The sequence below is a fragment of the Acanthaster planci genome, linkage group LG15 (assembly GCF_054643075.1).
Source record: "Acanthaster planci isolate LZ-2023a linkage group LG15, COTS_SCS, whole genome shotgun sequence".
NCBI classification, from domain to species: domain Eukaryota; kingdom Metazoa; phylum Echinodermata; class Asteroidea; order Valvatida; family Acanthasteridae; genus Acanthaster; species Acanthaster planci.
In genome coordinates, this window is record NC_141791.1 from 6,087,845 (window position 1) to 6,105,309 (window position 17,465).

At 41.8% G+C, this 17,465-nt stretch overlaps 1 protein-coding gene across 3 annotated transcripts in view; it reads right to left on the reverse strand.

The window, feature by feature from the left end:
- LOC110986162 (glutamate receptor ionotropic, kainate 2-like) overlaps positions 1-11,284 on the reverse strand; it is a 79,238-nt gene extending 67,954 nt beyond the window's left edge. The window contains exons 1-2 of one of the 3 annotated variants that reach the window (XM_022247813.2): positions 11,175-11,284; positions 9,632-10,563 (exon numbers count right to left, since the gene is read on the reverse strand). The gene's annotated coding sequence lies outside the window, so the exon portion shown is untranslated. Of the gene's footprint in view, positions 1-1,701; positions 1,891-9,631; positions 10,635-11,174 lie in introns of those variants that run through there. The other 2 variants (XM_087146256.1, XM_087146255.1) reach the window with 2 other exon arrangements.
- Between the last annotated feature and the right edge of the window lie 6,181 nt (positions 11,285-17,465).

A 17,465-nucleotide genomic window follows, 5' to 3' on the forward strand; every position in this document is an offset into this window, starting at 1 on the left:
CCAAACCATACCAGCCAAATACCCGTGGTATAGACACCACAGTACAGGCGACATCGTGCAATGGGGATTTGCCTGTTGAATATTATGGCACAGGAATGCCTATCTCTTATACAGATCAAATCTGGCAAGATTAGAGCTTGCGAGTTAGACGAAGCATGCACGAACGGCGTCCATTTTGGGTTCGTCGAGGTGATGGAGAGGCACAAAATGCCCAGCCAAGCGCAAAAGGGACGGGTCGCTGTCACTCGTAGGTAACCACGTCTGATGTTTCCATATGGTTAATTTATTCAAAGGGAGGGGTGAACTGTCCCAAGCGAAATCTTCATGGTTAATGAATACACTATTTTTGCTACGTATAAAAATCTCATTCAAAGTTAACATTCCAGTTCTATTTCATCTGGAATGAGGACAGAATAACTTCCTACATTCAAGTTAGTGATTATCAATTATCTCCACAAGATGCAATACTTGAATAATTTTCAATATGATCCTGTCGATGGAATATTTTAGGCTGTTTCAAAAGGCCATGTTATTTTTTGACAAATGGCCGTCTTTCTCACAAAACACACACTAGGCCTACCATTGTACGTTCTGCGAAAATAGCGTTATAGGTTGAGGGAGCTGATATTGGTGAGGAATGGTAGGAAATGTCTCCACTTGAAAGACAAAATGTGTCATAGAAATGTGATTTTGTTGGATCCTTAATTTCCCCCTGATGCCATTTACTGAAAAACACGGCAGCCGTTATTCAAGTTTTATGAGCACCTCTGCGTCAAATGACACCCTGCATGTGCTAATGTTGTGAGAGGGCGCTATCGCTATAGCCGAGCTCTCATCAATTCGGCTGGACTGGTCCCCGGCTCTATTAGACAGGGACTGGTAGCGAGCTGCAATTTAACGTAAGCGATTAGCCCTGTCAATTCGGATGCTGAATATTTTAATATTTGTCAGGCCTATAGCAATGCTTCTAACATGAATTACGTTCCAGCAATGATGCGAATAATACACAAGTACCCTCCTTGTTAATCTGTATTGATAATCACAGTGGTAATTTATTTTTCAAAGAATAATATCGATAAATTATTTTGCGGCAGTTTATTTTAAATCAGTGGTTATTTGTTATATTTTTAGATAAATAGGCAATTTATGTTGAATTTATTTTTGGTGGCGAAGCCTGAGAGAAAAGGCGAAATGTTCTGTCAGCTTCTGCTTGATTTGTACATGGACCGGGCTTCGTTTCCTCATTTACATAACACCGGCAGGATGCTGCTGGTGTCATTACCCGCCACCGGTCCCTACGTTCGGTGGACGTCTGTAAGACGTCTAGAGACTACTTGCGGGACGGGAACCAGTCTACACTACGTCCCACTGCATACAGCTACCTCAAAGATGATCATCATGATGATACAAATGCACGATTTCCTGCGCATGATTCTTCTGGATCTTCATTTTATTTTGATTCTACCCTAAGAAACAAGGACTAAAGTCAAACACAGCAAATGGCAAAGACTCATTGCTCTAGGACACCAACAAAAACGAGCTGGTGATAATTGAAACCCAGAACGTCACTGCTGACCCATTAGTCCCCTTCCCTGTTAAACCAGAACACACTTCCTCCTCCTACTAATGGCCTGAAGTGGGCACTACGTACCAATGCTCCATGTTGTCAGTTTGTTGCTACATTTTTATGCATTCACTGACCTCTGGTAAACAATCAAACGATTTGCTGTCCCTGGCACTACGCTCGACGAACCGACTCCAATTTCCATTTGGACAGGAATACCATGGTCCTACATGTTGCCTGCGTCTTAATGATTTCTTGTTGATCTCACTTGAAGAGAGCAATGTAACGGAGACAACCCCTAGGGGACAATCTTGAAAACTGGACGTCTGTAGGGAAACAGATATTTCACATTAAGACACCCTTTCACTTATATCAGCAACGTCAAACATTGCATCATGCCAAAGAAGGGGTGAATACGTTCAATACATTTTTTTTCTCAGATTTAACAATCTGAACAGCGGTGTTACTTTTGGTTGTAAACCTTCAAAGTTGAAGAAACGATGTTCCGCTTAACGGTCATCGTAGAGGTAAGTGTTTATATGGGAACGAGCTCAGAAGAAGAATTTTATAATTCTATGTGACACAAAACTGAAATAAAACCCTTTATAATTTTAGCTGCTGTACATAAAGGGTCTCTGTGCCCAACGCAGTCGAACGTTACACTGCCCAGCAGAGGAGGTTGTTCAGTGAGGATTTGGCGATCATATAAAATGAATCTTGAATGAATAATTCCCAGCAGATATTTCCAATCCCCACCTTTATCAGATTAGAAGTTTAATGACCTCGTCCTTTCCCCCTGGGTAGGCCATTTATTTATTCTGTCTATTATTACTTCCCCTTGTCTTACACCGAGCGAGCCCCCCGCGAGTACTTAACGAATTCAAATTGCCCGACCCACTGGCAGCCACGTACACTTTTTCTCCCCCAAAGAAATTTTAGCACCAATTGGTTTGAAGACCCGTGAACGTCACGTATTCAACAGCAAAAGAAGTCAGCTCTGGATCATACCGTTGGCCGGCAGAAGCCTTGCGAATATCTACAGTACTTCAGCGGAATGTTAATGCGATTACTACTTCATATTTGAGGCTACTACAACGACGGGCCGAGTCGCGTCTAGGCACCAACATGGCGCCAAAGTCACCATGCATCAGCGGTGCATTAAGTTTCCGTGTCTTTGTCATTTTTTTCATTTAGGTAACACTGATTTCGTCCACATAGTTCAAGCGTCAGTGTCAACCTTCCAAAACGAATGTTTCATGACAATTGAAGACTGACTGCTGTGGAAATGAAACTGGATACCTCCAGTAATTATTGAACATTCACACGGAACGCATTTCAGAAACACGTATCAGAGAATGCACGTTGGACGTTGCAAACATTTCATTAAAATATTTGTTGGGGGAATGTTACGTACACATTCTTTCTCAATAAAAATTATTCTTCGGAGGGTAGTTTCACTGATGCTGCGGTGAGATTGCAGAAAATGCTTAAAATTGGCCTAAACTTCCGTAACTGTAAAGTCAGCAAAGTGAATTAAAAGATAGGGGCCTTTGCTTTGCACGATGGCCGATGCATCGATCGCCAGTCCAGGGTCTTACGTTAATGACAAATCTTGACGACGAACAGAATTAAATATCGGGCACTGCTGATTGTCTGGAGACATAGCAAGAAGAACTAGTCGGCGCTAAGCACGGAGTCACCGACATAAAGGTTTAAAAATTCATCGAAATCTAACGCAGTTCATAAATCAGACAAGGCCTAATTCCGCAGTGCATACATTATGTGGCCGGAAAAACTACCTACAGTGGCTTTTGCGACCATGTATGCGTCATATCACCTGGGCAAAGTGTTATTTATTCATAATTCAGTGACCGCAGAGGCATCCGTGGAGTGAAGCAAATGAGGAATCAGATTGTTAATATTCCGTCTGAGGAAGGGAGAAATAGAGTCATCATAATTCCTTTTGACGTATACGTGCTTGGCAGTGCTCGGCAAGTCGTGTAAGGAATTCCAATATGGCTCGGACGCGGGAATCACTTCCTGCAATTTTGATACACCTGTTTCTGACACAATACGAAGGCCTCATAGTGCCATAAAGTTCTCATTTTCAAAAGTATATCTTTTCGTTCTTTTTTTTATACATATATATTAGAATATTGCTTCTATTTTGGGGGCCAGACGTTTGCAAGATATGTATTTTTCAAGGTTCGTTTTCATGAGATGTAAAAACGAACTCGAACTTTTCTGTCTAGCAAAAACGAACCCTCCTTTGTTATTTTTGAAGAAAAAAAAACGCTTTAACAGGGTGTACTTTTTCACGTTCGTTTTAAGAAATTTTTATACGTGCTGTTCTTGACAAATGCATGAGTTGGCAGTATCAGGATTTTAATTCCTGAAGAGAATGAAGTACTGAACTGTGTAGTTGTCTAACCTTTCAGAAAAAACGAAATGCAAATTATTATGAAGAATATTAGGAAATCGACCATCCATCGTGTAACACGTATGTTTACTCCCACTCGACGTGAGGAAACCTACGACTTCGACCTTGGGCGGAGGTTACTTGACCAGACCCTCGTAAACTATACGGAATTGTCCTTAACAACTTGCCAATCATCTGTTGAGCCTTCTCGTTTTGAAGACTACGTGTGCACAAAATTAAGAAACGATTACACTGAAACAGAATCGAGAAAAGAAATTCAACATAAATATGAAATTTAGCCTCAAAGAGATTGGTACGATGATAAATTGTTTCCATTTTTAATCGACCTCTTTTCCTTTTTTTCCACCAAATTTATCAATTTTAGAAGTGTCCTCAGAGCAATGAGACACTACATACGACAGGCCAGAATCTCTACTACACATTACTATCAGTTTAATCTAGCTAGATTTTTTGCTCGACTTTCATGAGTTATTTTAGACACTTCTGTGTAGCACGATGAACGTGTTTTACATGAACAAAATCGATATAGCCACGTACCGTGCAAGGTGTACACTGCGACCTACTTGCGTACACGAAAATTATGCGTCGGAGCTGGTTTCATGTGGTTTATGCATGTATGTGCTGTGTATTTCAACATTTTCTAGCAATGTTATGATGACAGATAGACCTCTATTTCAATAATAAGCTGTATGTCATCTCACTGTACTTAAGTGTTCGTCTTTCGTTCCCTAGTCACAGAAATCTTAAAAAGCTCGCAAGGACGTAAAATTTACGGGATAAACGGAATCGGTACTAAGTTTTAGGTCAATATGCAAGCGCATACGGTTGGAAAGAGAAAAACTCTAGCGGAAAATGTTAGCAAATCTAAAACCTTCACACCTCTCTCTCTCTCTACCACAGCCCACTTTTGAAAACCTAAGGAAAACTTCGAATTCTTTGTTTTGAGCTTTAAAAAATCGCATCAACACGTAAACAAATTACCGTTTACGAAAAGAACTTTCCACCAAAATCACTAGTTCGACCACTCTGGTACTGTTTCCTAATTTTACTTTCACAAAACACGTCAGGAAAAGTCCTTATCTTACCATCAAAATATTTGGGGGAAGGAAATTTTTATTTCCAAAAAGTGAAAATAATACGTGAATTTCATGAAATGAAGCAGCTGCTTGCCTGGCACGAATTCTCATGGCCGTCATTACGTATGCAAATAACCCTAAAAATGAGACATGCGCAGTTAATATTTTCCCTTTGAAACATACGTGGCCATCCAATCAACACGCATTTAGCTCATGATTCAAGAGAATAAACCTATCAACAGTCGTAGTCTGGCTATGGGCTGGCAAAGGGGATGGCACACGATTTGCATCGAGCATTCGTTCGCCGTAGGCTTTCAAGTCTAGCTGCTCTGCATCAAGGGAATTCAAGAATGATGAATTGGTGTTGCCCCTACAAGGTGTCCGCTTGCTTTACAGTGGATGCAGTTTAGGACTTCCTCTTTTCTGGTCTTAACTTTCAAACATTCACAAAAGACCTTGGAAATCAGACACGAGCCCTAAAAATGATCACAGTGTGGGCTCCATGTAATGCAAAACCGTAGGATAACGAAAGCTGTCCTTTCATTCTGGCAAACATGGAAGCTTTTCCTTTTAAAATCACAACGGATGAAAAGGAAGAGGAGTTGAGTGTCCTGAGTGAGACTGAGTAAAATAAAATAGGCCAACAAAGAGAGGCTAAACCCGAATGTAGAAGATGAGATTAAATAAATTTATAAAAGTGGGGTCAAATTGGGTCAGTGATTGCTGCTAGCGGTTACAGTCGTTTCTTTTACCGCCAGCTCAGTGAGTGATCGTCATCAGAACATGCTGGGCAAGTGGAAACGAGCTACGGTTGTGAACGGGCAAATGTATAGTGAGATATCCTCTTTTTTGTCTTTCTAAACTCGTGGCAGCTGTTGTCTCTGTTAACTTTTAAAGTGTATGAAAAATTCCGACTGCCGAGTGAAAAATACTACTTCATAATTCTAGGCGCTATTTATCCAACCACTCCCAGTCCATCACAGAATAGTCCGCGGAGGTAGCGCAAAAACAAAATTGGTAGATGCATTGCCCAAACAGAAAAAGCCTTGAGGCCTTCATTTTGTTCATACTCATCAGAGATCACATTTACCAAAGGTGTTTCTCCAACGCAGACAACAGTATGCGAAATTCACTGAAACACCGACCCCTCAGGCAACCGTGCAAAACGTGCAAAGCCCTGAACAAACGCAAACGGCCCTTGCCACACAGGATTGCAACAAACAGAGGGGCTGTCCTGAGATTAATATACACTTGAAACAAGTTGTTTTAACAATATTGTGGCAATGCAGCTCAATATAAAAGCACGGCGCCGTAACATTTATTACATACAGAAAATACATAAACATATATAAGAAACACAGTTTTGTATACATTTAAGCCGTTATTCTCATTTCCAGGTAGTTATTGGGATGATGGATTTTTGTACACGGCAGGGAGGTTTAGGGCGTATCCATGCAAAGTTAGACTTTGCTTGCTGTCAACACAATGTCGGATAAAGCCTTTTGTTTTAATTGCGGTCCGAGACTCGGCATACGGCCCGCGAATGCGAGTTTTCGCGGGGCAGGTTTTATAAATAAATGGATGTTTCAAACCACCATGCCTTCCAGAATATGTCATTTCGCGAGATGAGAAAGAAATCGTGTGTAAGGCATTAGCAGAAACGGGTCACTTCATTTGGTACATATTGTGAAGTTGTGTGATAGGTTAGATTCCGCCTTGGGCTCTCAAAGGTTTAGTTTAAGAATATTTAAGGATAACAATCCCAGTTCATAATCTTGTTTTCATTACAAATTTTTATAAGGTTTATACAAAGCAAAAATTCATTTCGTGATTGCCTGTGTGCGAATCAAAACCATTGCCAGCTCTTACAATCGCACATCGCCAAAAAGATGTCATGTATCTTTTTTCATTACTGAGGCTCACATAAACCCCTTCCGAGGGACGTAATTGTGCCCATAACTACTCCCATATGACCGAAAACCCTCGCCACTCCAGCGAGCAGAAGTACGTCCTCGAACCGAACGGCGAGTGGTTTGGCCGGGATGTGTTTGCTGTCGCGATGACGCCACCGTTATTAGCCGGTCGAAAAGATCAACTGTTGCGCCTTCGATGAGCTATTCACATTTCCTGCTTATTGGTACTCGTGGTTGGGTTTCGCACGACTTCGACCAGACAAAAAGCACGTCTGGTGATATAATTCCAACGCCAGACAGCCTAGCAAACTAATCAATCACACTGCCAGAATTTGCGTTATCTATAACCTTTTGATACAGTGTATTGATCTTCTCTTTCTGGTATAGCTCTTTTTATGCTGAGGAGTTAGTGATTGACATAGGCTTGTGCAATCCTGCAAATGTCATATAACGACTTTTCCTGAGTCTAAGAAATCACCTACATGTTCCCAAGGAACTGTCTCTTTGCTGGTAGCAATGAGCAATTGCAACTTAGAATCTTACTTATGGACACAACACCATGCTCTGAGTAAAGAGAATTTTAGGTTTTGCTTAGTGAGTGTTAAATGACCACAGGGGTAGACTTTCTGGCATTACTTAATTACTCAGAGAAATGAACAAAATACGTGGTGGAAGAAATTCACATATACATGTTTATGATGGAGTGTTACTGTGAATGGAAAAGTCTATGTCGAGAGGAGACAGTCCATTGCAGTCTACGAGGTGATCACAGGGCTGCAGGCAAACCAATAACTAGAATGAAAAATCGAGGAAAGTCACCAACCAAACCACTACAAAATCGCCGATACGAAGACCCCCTTGTCTCTATATTCTATAATATCGGTCTGGCAAGTTGACCATGGGAGCTTCCCAGCATGGAACTGACAAGATAAAAAGGGTGCAGCACCACAAGCAACGAGCTTTACTACAGCGCTCTTGTAGTAAAAGGGATTGAATTCCAGTTACCCTTACTGAATATAAACAGGTTTTTAAGTCCAGTATTGCACTTCCATGAATCCTTGAATGCCGAGCTTGTTATCTCGGGATGAGATGCTTACTTTTAAAAGCGGTCCTGGTCGCAGTATGGTGAAATATTTACCTATCGTGTCTCGAGGCGTGATCCGGAACAGTTCTTCTCGGTTTCAATTTACAGTTTAATTTCGACACCGACGCGACGGGATTATTCCGTAAAAGAATACTCTTTTCCTGTACATTGGCTGTGTCTATACCCCGATCAAAGTTATTTTTTCCTTGATTGGGGTCTATCGATGCAGGCTGGCCAATCTTGCCCAAACCAGTGTATGGAAGTAGTCAAAAGCATGATTTTTTTATTCGCATGCAGGCATGCGTCATAATTAATTCGATCTAAACTTCGACACAAACTTCTGCTGCTAAGTACGTTTACCAGCCAGCATACAATGCCACACATTTCTTGTATTTCAATTATGTTGATCAAAATTCGTCTTACTCCAAATTGCAACATTATAGATGACCAGGACTGTATTTTAAGGACAACGACGTACCTGTCATGCACTTTTTACGAAAATTCAGCCTACACAACTTGGAGCGGAAGTTCAGTTAATCGCAAGGTGCTGTTACTTTTGTCACCACTGCTCCAAAATCATTGTTTTTGGTTATTTTAAATTAAAAGACGAAATTGAAACTCTCAGTTGATTTTGCATGAATGCACAAAACGTGACCAAGGTAATAAATAAGATTGTCTTACTTAAATGTAAACGATATCCGGACGCGTCGGAAAGCATCTTTTGTGGCAAACTCTCTGAAGCTGGTTTCAACTCAACAAAATAACGCACAGAAATAACTTGCCAGACAAGGTCAAAACTAAATATCCACATAAGCTGCCATTTGGGTTTCTCTTATCACTAATTTCAACACATAAGCATTTTTTTAGGAATATGTAATTCAAGATTACATAATTTCATAAAATAAGCGTTAACTCTTTATACCTCGATGATTCAGTGTGTTTTGAGATGTCGAATGCATATCTGTTTATTAATTAATGTGTTTTCTTTTTTCTGTTTTAAACTGTGTTTATAACCGTTCTGGTATAGTTTGCTAGGTATACGGATAACTAATAGAGACGGGATTTTAACATTTGAACATAACGAGCAAGTCCAAAAATGTAATAAAAGAAATAACGAGGACGTCCGGTGATGAATGTGTAATTCTGCTGCGGAAAACATACAGCTCCGCGGAAATCATGTCTGCTAAGCAGTTATTCTTACCAGAGATGAATTCTGGAATTGCACACACCTTGGCACACATGTATCATTTTTGTTCTAAGCAGTACACGCTAGCTTACTTTCAACAGACAGATTAAGGTAACATTTCTGTAAGAACCCCAGGTGAAACAAATGAATCAAGTTCATTTCATACTGTTCAGCCTTGCTGGGGTTTTTTAACTGCCGACATTGAATAAGAATTGTAGCAAATTACTGTTCACGTTTTAAAGTTCCGATTATATAAAAGAAAACTTATTTAAGTCAATTTATCATCATATACGCAAAACTCGACGTCAACAACGTAGAAAAGCTTTCGGTCATCAATTATCGTCCAGGTAGAAAAGGTAAACTGTTACCTGTGAGACCGAGAGCTGAGGATGGCAGACTCAAGATCAGCACCCTGCCACGATTCACTTCATGCTGAACAGGACCCAGGGGATTATTTGCCCGGTAGTCCAGACAGACTCACCCCAATGATGTTATAGTCTTATATGCCTCAATCGTAACTGGAACGGTACGGTTCGTCTCCCTTGTAGTTCCTCACATACTGAACTACAATCAACTTAATATTTCCAGTACAGGATGTCAATGCGGTCTCTCCTCAGGTTGACATCTGCAAGTAATTTCAGCTCGGGTAGTCCCTGCTTCCCATCACGGACGACAGCGCAGAAAGTCCATTGCAAGTGCCGGCTCTATCTTCGTTCTGGTGATGTTTCTTGGCTGTTCGACGACATAATACAGGTGTGCCAGCACGGGGGCTGATTATGGGAAGTGAGCGTTCATATCGCCCGTGGGAGAGGGAAGAGCTTGACGTCTGTGGGTAGCCGTGCGATATAATCCGAGGGGCAAAGGAGGGGGAGAAGGGTTGACGAACAAACTATCACGGAAATGAGCGCAGCGGACCGTGTATCCGGGGCCCGTGCGCAAACGCAAACAAGGAGTCAGCACCAGTTGATGTCTTCCCCGCCGATTCTGTTACAGCCTAAGATCAGAGACAAACGTGCTCTTCGGTGCAAAACCCCTCAGTCTTTAGTCTGATTGTGAGAATGCGCGTAAACAGGAACCGGCGCACAAACTCGCGATATCACCCATGCGATAAACAGAACGCCTACTTCATAATGCTTGATCGACACGAGTTTCGGACCGTTCCATAATCCTACTTGTGGACAGGTTTAGAGTCACCCTCGAGCGTTCTACAACCTATCACCGTTTACAAACTGCCAGTGGAGAAGCAGATAGAAGCCCGACAGAGAAAAAATCCTCCGGAAAAAGGCCCCGAAAGAAACCCCTGTGGAAAAAAAGGGTGTGTTTTAAAGGTGTTACCCAAAACAACGGAAATTTTAAACACAAGAAACTCTCTTTAAAGGGCTACCCACTGACACTAATCTTCTCTTCTCATCACGACCCCACATGTCCTCTCTACGACACTCACGGAGACATCAGCAAGCCAATCAGACAATTCCTTCAACTAGTCCCTTGGGCTGAAAGACAAGTCGATCAGTACAGCTCATTGTGAACCTCATCAGAGAAGGTGCTCGTCGGGTTCCCTCTCTCAGCAAATAGCCAGCATGCGCGCGAATTGACGGCACTGACCAACAATTAGACTAAATGATGATGTCCCATGCGCTGGATCGTCTGATATATGCGTATCCGTTGGGTGATAACATCAAATGAAAAAAATGGTGGAATTGCGTTATTGTGGTGCAAGGCGCCTTTTCGTCACTCTTCACGTTTCCAAATGGAGACTTTACCGACAGTAATACTCGCTTAAGATAAGTTCATCATCATCAAACAAAATACATTTGTTCAATGACTGTGTTTAAACTTAACAGAAAGGGGACAGAAATATGTCCTTGAAAGACGGCAAACAGTAGACATGGAAGAAATTTTAATACTTACCTATGAGCAATTTATTTTGAGTGATTTTCCAGCAAAGTCAGAAGTCACTTGGACCACCTACTTTCCTTATGAGAGTTACAACATGCATGTACATGTGCACGTACCGGCCTGAGCTGTCTACGCAATGTGAATGGGCTGAATCCCGCAGCAATCAAACGTTCCTGGAAATACATAATGCAGGACATGTTTGCAGTGACTGCAGGAAACATTCATTTTGCATGTGCATTATCCTTGCACCAAACTGTCTGGCAATCTTAAACATTTTCAGAGAGTCACTTGACAACGACGTAAATTTTGTATTTGAATGTACAATATTTAACAGAAACTAGCAAAATTAGAAAGGGTATTAGACAATGAATGATCATCAGAATGATGAAAACACTGGTCGAATAAATGATGCGGCTGCCTCAGATATCGCAATAACTTCCGCTAAGAAAAACAAAATCTATTTTCAATGTAGCCCCACGGCATAGTTTACGGTGTGTGTTCATTGGGATTCAAACAACGCAAAGAATTGGTATTCAGTGGGAGCTCTCCGACATGACTTCTCCAACAGCACGAATCCTCCATTGAAAGCGGACAGACTCCCTTGACCATGCCTAACGGCGGAAGCTCTCCATCCCGGGGGCCACATTCATTTAATTTACCCCGGACGCAGTGATGACTTTTGAGGGGATTGCGGAGGCCTTGGAGACAACTGACAGCGGACAATTCAATCTTGTCGACTTTTTCCTCTGGATATCCTCTGCTGCTCACGGAGTATGCGTGAACTGTGACAGAAACACAAGGCTTCAACACTCCGTCTCTAATATTCATTGTTTTAATGTAATGTGGTATATTTGACGGGACTTAGGCGACGCATCCTTCATTTTCTGCCCCCTACCACAGTACTTGATCACCAGGGAGCAGTACATGGACCTGTGAGTCTTTGGAAACTCTCAACTTGTATGGGAGAAACGATGTAGAAATTATGAGGACATCTCGTTCCGGACAATTATAGTGGCTTGCGTGGAAGCCATCTTGCAGACCAGTTTTTGTTTTCCATAGGGAAACCTCCTTTGTACATACCGTGTAGAACCAGAACATTGGTCTTGCAAGATGACAGCCATGCAAATCCTCTACAGAGAAAAATAAAGTTACAAATAGGCCTAAGTTATTTTGGACAGCTTGTTTTTTTTTATACAAGTACACAAATCGGCGCATTACTACACATTGAATTTAGAGGCACTGTCAAACAATTATGGCAACCAACATGAACACATTGTTCACATTGGAACAAAAACCCGACGAATGGAAAACATAACAATCGTCACGACGCATGCTCCGTTAACATTCCCGTTCATCAACATGCAGCGTGGAACATGACCAATGGTCGTGACGTCAAGCAGCAGCAGTTCATGTGCACACCGTTAGTGACGGACCCCGCGCGAGGAGGTGCAGAATTGGCAGCCATCAAGACTATGGTGTCTGATTGCACCGTGTTGTAACCCTGGCACGTTAGGTAGACTCCCTAGGGTACATGCACACCCCATTAGCACTCAATGTGGACGATCTGAAAATGTCAGGTGCATTTTTCCAATAAGTCTTAAGGCGTCCAAGTGAAGTATTTGAAATAGTTGCACCTGAAGTTGTAAAATCGTGACTTTCTGTGGGTCGCCCACTGAGCACACCAAACTGTTAAATTATTAAATAACTACAAGAGAAAAGACCTATATGGCTCAAAACTATGCTCGAATCAAATAATCTCTTTGTTCTTGTGCGTTGGGGCGACGCAACTTTTCTCTTTGCCCAGTCGGGATAACTTATATCTGTGCTCGGGCGAGTGTAAACGCTAGAAAAAATAGACATCTCATTAAGTTCATTCGGAGGCTGTTAAATTCACCAAAACAAGAGTTAAAAGATCAGAAGACAGTCTTCTAATGAGGAAGCCAACGTTTTATCAAAGTACACAACTGAAGTATCCCACAAGTTTGAAGAGGAGAAAAGGGAAGAAGAGAGGTATCCAGTTAGTAGACGGGACCAAAAAGTCAGCAATGAAAATACCAAATATCCGAGTGTTTTTTAATTCAATAGTACCCTCGAAAAGAAAACATGGAAGTCAACATTTCAAACTTTTTCCTCAAACCAGCAAGTTAACGCCAAGGCGAGTGACTGATAACTCTTTCTCATAGGTACCAAACCTGTAGTCGAAGTAAGGAATTTGGTTCCCTTTGAAGAGATAATTCAAAGATATGCCTTTAATTGATTGACCAGGGCATCCTCACCAAACATAACGCAATTTGGTATTAATATATACAAGGCCCTGGGTAGTATAAATATTCAATTGCCCGTTTCTTTGGTAGGGAAACTGGCTACGGGCCCGATTGTACACAAGTTGGAGAGTCATTCAAGTGAAACATATAAGTCTGCGTCTTTATGAAATGAGTAGAAATAAGAGAACCAGGAAAAAAATAATTATTCAAGGCCCAGGGAACTCGATCATCTGATCAAAGAATGGTGATAAAGTCCTGAAACAGCACATAATTTTCCTGATGCAGACAATCAATCTTGCCGGCAAGATTTGATAAGTGGAGTCTCAGTGACATGTTAGCCAAAGTGCCACCCAGAATGGCAGTATTTTATCACCCACAACGCTTTGGCCGATTCGGGGCGGTCCCTCGGCCGGACGTCACGATAGCAGACGAGACCGGTGCCCACTCGATAGTTCCTGCGTAATTATGAAATATGGCGTCGAGTGTCGGCGGGAAATGAAGACATGCAAAGTCCACACCCGCTGCAATTACCGATTGTTAGACATTTAAAGGGGCAGAGCAGTATGGTAATTACCGGCGGGAAAATCCAGTGTCCTTTTGTTTTAAGCCTAAGCATACCTTTTTAGACATGCTGTCAGGGGATGGGCGAATTTGGGTGCGTTCACCCCCCCCATCTGTTCAAAACCTGAGCTGTGTATCTCTAATGACGTCAAGCGAATCAGTGACGTAGATGAATCGCATGTTATTTCTCCGAGAGAATGTGTAGAAATTGAAGCCAATCATAATTTTGGGGGGGGACGCAATTGCGGAAATTTACGACTGCGGCAAGTGTACTTTAGATTTGCCTTGACATTTCGGTGGAAGAAAACAGTTGAACAGCGAAAGCTTGATTTGTTTGTGTTGGTTTGTGACGTTGGGTCATTCTGTAAGGTGTTTATTTACCGTAGGCCTGGAAGCTAACAAAAAATGGCTTTTCCGCCAGAGGTTTTTTCTCTCAAATTAAATAAAATCTAGTTTGCCAGATTTGCCAATTTTTTTAAAGTTAGTTAGAAAGGCTTGAAAAGGCAGCACGGTAATTAGTTGACTTGACGTCATCCCTATCACAACAAACCTCAGCTGAAAAATACAGTTTACACATTTCCCAGCTCTATAATGCTTTGAATCTACGCACAAAATCTCGTTTTCAATAGGCCTACATACTAATGACATCAATCTTTGTTTACATGTGCATTTTACTATGGAGCCATTGGGGCCCATGGTTCACTGAACACCATGGGAACGTATACACGTAAAAAAGGTGTGACGGCATCTGTACAGAGGTCTATTGGAAATGAAATAGTTCTCACTTCTCAGACACACTCTCCAACCCTAAGCCTAACTTTGTACAACATTTTACTACCAATAAAAGAAACCTGCTATTAACATGGACTTATTGTAACAGCTTGTATCAATTCATCATTTCAACCGTATTTTGTTTTCTTTTTTAAGGGATGTGTCTTTTTCCATCCTCCATACAGGAAGAGGTTGGGGCTTCCTATGTTGATTTTCTTTATCTGATTTTGTGAATATTCAGTGCAGTGTGAATTCAAGAAGCAGAGTGCACTGGCATGCAGTGGGCATTCTTTAGTTGGGTGTGGTTCTTATGTGTTTGAGTTTGTTTCTGCATTCAATTGGGGACCCTGAACAATAGCGGACAATAAGGTCCCCGATTGACAACTGTTTACAAAACATATGGGTGGTCTTCTAAAAAAGTTAAAGTACAAACAAAAGAGGAACAATAGGGGGTCCCCAGTTGCAGGCAAATACACACTTCAATGGGTGTGTGTGGGGAATATAAAAGTGTATGTGGGGTGTGACTGAAGCCACTCTCTCTAGAGCTCATCACTGGACACGTCTATGCCCCGCTTTGCTGCTTATATGAACTGTGCTCCTCACAGAGCGCGTAGATACGGCTGTTTTACACACCTCATGGCAACTCGACTATGGCGATATTAGATGCTGTGTATTGCAGCATTGCAAGCGGTTACTTTGCTTGGGCATTCAGGCTCAATTGAACGTTTGCTGGTTAGCTGTTGACCAGGAACGGAAGAACTTGCAACAAAACCATAGTATTTCTGGGGTTTTAGCATTAAGAGGCTCTTTCTGAGTGGTTGTCTGAGGGATGATCCAAAGGGGGTGCTATCGATGTCAAGACCTGATTTCTTGAGCTGGACGAAAGGTGGAATTGGACCCCTGAATCCCTGCCGGATGGCCAAAGCCAGAACTGTATTAAAGAACATTGAGCTCTGTGGCCAAGTACCCCCACACTAATTAAGTGACACAAGTGTAATTCTTGCAATAAGTGGTGCACAAGTGTAATTCTTGCAGTAAGTGGAGCACTAGTGTAATTCTTGCAATTAAGTGGCACAAGGGTAACCATGCAAATGACTGGTGCACAAGTGTAAGTTTTACAATTAAGTGGTGCAAAAGTATACTCCTTACAATAGGCCTAAGTGGTTCAGAAGTGTAATTTTTACAATTAAGTGGTGCACAGGGGTCACCTTGCGAATAAGTGGTGCGCAGGTGTAATTTTGGAAATAAACGGATTATAAGTAAATTTGGTGAAGAAGCAGTGCGCGTGTATCTTGCAAACAAGTGATTCAAAAATAAGAGATACACTTTTGTTACTTTGAAAGCAAGTGGTGCTCCAGTGAAACATTGCAAATTATCATTTTGATGTGAACAATAAGAATTAGTTCACTAGCTCTGTCAGTGATATTTTGTTTTTAAGTGGGGAGTTGACTAGGAGAGATAAAGTCAAGGCCGAGATGAGGATTGTTTGTCACTGCTTTTGTGGAAATAGTAACAAGGTGTTTGTTTTTAATCAATAAATGAATTGTAAATAGGTAGTCCTTGGAAAAGTTCCCGTGTCAATTTACTTGAGTTGACGATACACTGACACTTATCTATTTTGTAAATCCCTGTGGTATACAGACGTTAATCGAATCCAATAAGCTTGGTGCAGTATTTAGAGACAATATGTTACAAACCAATATTATGTGCATTCACTAGCCTATAAGTCATTTACACACGAACGGTGGCTCTAACTCATAATGAAAAAATAAGGAATTTGCCTGCATCGAGGACTACATCTAGCCTGGACCAGCAAGGGCAGAGCTTTCTGCCCAAGAGCTATACATGTAACCCTAACCCCCTACGGTGTATGTAAAATCAGACTGAAATCGGAGTTATATAAGCCTGTGCACACTGATCGGTCTAGCTTACTTTTGGGTGGATGCTGACGAGTTGCACGTGGCTTGATATACCAATAGTCTTTAGAACCCGAACGGCGATTGACCGCAAATCCTATCATCTAATTGCATCGGGAAACAAATGAAGGCCTAATACCTGTATACCTGAACAGAATGAGCAGGCTAGTAGGCTGTGCAGTGAGCCATCCCAAAGGTTGCAAATAAACCGACGTTATTATCAGTTATAACAGCAGCAACGTTATAATCAGCAGCAGGAGCGAGAACTGACCGCAGCCGACTGAGGCAACACCAGCTTGCAGCAATGGCAGAGACGGGTTTAAAACTGCCGCTTTTCATCTCCAGACTGTGACCAATCAGCAAGCGTCTTCCATATGCATGACACTCAGCTGACGCCTATATCTACCAATCAACAGCCTTGGCATGGTTTCTCAGCAACGGCTCCGACTGGCAGGTGCGCGCGAGATAATGCACACTTCATGCATTCTTTCAGCGTGAATACTCAATAAAAGAGCGAGAGCATCTACCCGAAGTCCTCACAGCGGCACACTAAACAATGAGCACATATCACGACTGCCACTATACTCAGCATCAATACGTCAGCAATGGGGTACAAACAATCACTACGGAAATACCCCATTGCTATCACGATTCGTATTTCCGGAAGGTTCTAATCACTATTTATGCTTCTAATCAGTATCTGTTCTTGTGTGTGACATCTGAACTTGTGCTTTCCACACACAAATGTAAGTAGGTTTACCAGGAAAGAAACAGGAAACACGACCATGCTC